At 36.2% G+C, this 2,988-nt stretch overlaps 1 protein-coding gene across 1 annotated transcript in view; it reads left to right on the top strand.

Moving 5' to 3' along the window:
* The window catches only part of GPAT3 (glycerol-3-phosphate acyltransferase 3), a 136,917-nt gene that overhangs the window by 84,783 nt on the left and 49,146 nt on the right, over window positions 1-2,988 (top strand). The gene's annotated exons all lie outside the window — the stretch shown is intronic.

The raw sequence follows: 2,988 nt of genomic DNA, 5'->3' as shown, positions 1-2,988 counted from the left end.
GTAGTGATACTGCCTCGGAAACCCAAGGAGGGGTCGCTATGAGTCGGGTTTGACTCGATGGCACATAACAACAACAACAACATTATTCATTAGTGTTACATAGTATTCTATTGTGTGTGTTTACCATAGTTTGCTTATCCATTCTTCTGTTGATGGGCACATAGGTTGTTTCCATCTTTTTGCTATTGTAAATAGTGCTGGAATGAACATGAAGTGTCTATTCATGTCTTCTGCCCATTTTTGAATTGGATTTTTTGTCTTTTTGTTGTTCAGGTGTTGGAGTTTTCTATAAATTTTAGAGATAAATCCCGTGTCAGATAAGTCGTTATCAAATATTTTTTTCCCAATCTGTAGGTTCTCTTTTGACTCTTTTGGAGAAGTCTTTGGAAGTACATAAAAATTTAATCTTTAGAAGGTCCCATTCATCTAGTTGCATTTTGGGTTATGCTTGACAGTCTATTTATGCCATAAATTGTTGTAATTAAATTAAGGCCCCTAAATTTGCCCCTATTTTTTCCTTGAGGAACTTTATAGTTTTAGGTTTCGCATTTAAGTCTTTGATCCATCTGGGGTTTGTTATTATGTATGATGTGGGGTATGGATTTTTTTCATTTTTCTGCAAATGGATATCCAGTTTTGCCAGTACCATTTGTTAAAGAGACCATCTCTTCCCCATTTAATGGATTTCAGCCCTTTGTCAAAGATCAGCTGACCAGAAGTTGATGGATCAATTTCTGAGTTCTCAATTCTGTTCCACTTGTGTATGTGTATGTCATTGTACAAATACCAGGCTGTTTTGACTCCTGTGGTGGTATAGTAGGTTTTGAGACCTAGGCATGTGACATCTCCTACTTTGTTCTTTGCTTATATCCCAGATCTCTTTCCATTCCATTTAAAATTAGTGATTGGTTTTTCCATATCCTTAAAGAATGCTGATGGGATCTGGATTGGGATTGCATTGAATGTATAGATTGCTTTGGGTAGTAGTGACATTTTTACAATGTTAATTTTCCTACGAGTATGGTATGTTTTTCCATTTATGTGGATCTCTTATGGTTTCAAGAAGTAGTCTTTTTTAGTTTTCTTTGTACAGGTCTATTGTGTCCCTAGTGAGACTTATTCCAAAGAATTTTAGATTTTTGGTAGCTTTTGTAAATGGTATTGATTTCCTTATTTCCTTTTCAGCAATCTCTTTGCTGGTGTAGAGGAATCCAACTGATTTTTGGATGGTGATCTTGTATCCCACCACTATGCTAAATCTCTTAATCAGTTCCAGTAGTTTTTTGCTGAGTCTCTTGGCTTCTCTCTGTATAGGATCATATCATCAGGAAATAGCGATAGTTTGACTTCTTTACCAATCTTCACACCTTTGATTTCCCTTTCTTGCCTTATTGTCCTGGCTAGGACTTCCAATACTCTGTTGATGTCTATAAGGTCAAGTTGGTGGATTGTATTGTTTAGCTCTTCTACATTTTTGCTGAGTTTCTTTCCAGTTCTATCTTTGACTGAAAGTGGTGTATTAAAGTCTTCTACTATGACTGTGAAGTCATCTGTTTGCCTTTTCAATTCTGTTAAAATCTGATTTATGCATTTTGGGTCTCTTTTGTTGGGCCCATAGATACTTATCATGGTTATATCTTCTTGGTTCAATTGATCCTTTCCTTGTCTCTTATGGTGGTTTTGTCTTAAGTCAATTTTATCAGAAATTGGTATTGTCACTCCTTCTCATTTTTGGTTGCCATTTGCTTGATGTATCTTTTTCCAGCCTTTGATTTTTAGTCTATTTTTGTCTTTGTCTCTAAGGTGTGTCTCTTGTAGACAGCATATTGATAGGTTATTTTTTCTTATCCATTCTGCAACTATCCATCTCTTGAGTGGTGCATTTAATTAATTGACATTCAATGTAATTATCAGCAAGTATGAACTGCTTGTTGTCATTTTGTTATGTGTTTTTTCATGGTGTTCCTGGTTTCTGTGTTTCATGTAATTTTCTGTGTTGAGCTTATTATATTTATGGATTGTGTTATCATTTCCTTTGTTGCTGTTGTTTTAGTATTTGGTAAATATTTGTTCTTGTTCTCTTTTTATTGTGATGTGAAGGTTTATTATTTTTCTTTGAGGTTACCCTGTGATTTATAATTTTCTCCTTGAATTTGAAACAGTCCATTCCATCTTGCAGCTCTCTTGACTTCCTCACCATTTAGAAGTTCTGTAACTACATATTTTTTCCTCTCTTTTTGGTTTGTAGTTGTCCTCGTTTGCCAATTGATGTCTCTGGTTCCATGCTTACAATCTTGTAAACATATTTTACTTTGGATACTTCCATAGCTGTGTTAGTTTCTGGGATATGTCATCTTGTGTGTTAATGGTCAATTATTGTTTGCTATTATTGTTTCTCTGTTCAAAGGACTTCCTTTAGTATCTCTTGTAAGGTTGGTCTGTTTTAACAAATTCTCTTAATTTCTGCCTATCTGTAAATCTCCTGATTTCACCATCATATTTGAGGAACAATTTTTCTGGGTATATTGTTCTTGGTTGGAAATTTTTCTCTTTCAGGGTTATAAATACCATCCTGTTGCCTTTTTGCTTGTATGTTTTCTGGTGAGAAATCAGAACTTATTCTTATTGGTTGTCCTTTCTAGGTAACTTTTTGTTTTTCCCATGTTGCTTTCAGGATTTTTATTTTGTGTTTGGTTGTGGTGAGTTTGGTGATGGTATATGTGGTAGTTTGGTTTGTGTGTCAACTTGGCTGGGCCTGGTTAAGTGGCTGGGAAGCTGGTGGTAGTTAATCCCCATGAGGACACTGGCAATCAACTGCATGGTGGGATCTACCATAAGCAGCTGGGTAGCTGCCTTTGGATATGTGGTCTGCTTCCTGTATATAAGGAGAAGCCTTTGGGAATGGTCTCTAGCCTATGGCATGCTTGGACCCTGCATGTAGCTGTGTCTTTGTTGAGCAGCCTGCTGTGCTCTGCCAACCTTGGGACT

Source organism: Orycteropus afer, unplaced genomic scaffold, assembly GCF_000298275.1.
Source record: "Orycteropus afer afer isolate SDZICR_OR568_19922 unplaced genomic scaffold, OryAfe1.0 scaffold00172, whole genome shotgun sequence".
Classification (NCBI taxonomy): domain Eukaryota; kingdom Metazoa; phylum Chordata; class Mammalia; order Tubulidentata; family Orycteropodidae; genus Orycteropus; species Orycteropus afer.
This window is presented reverse-complemented; position numbering and strand designations above follow the sequence as displayed.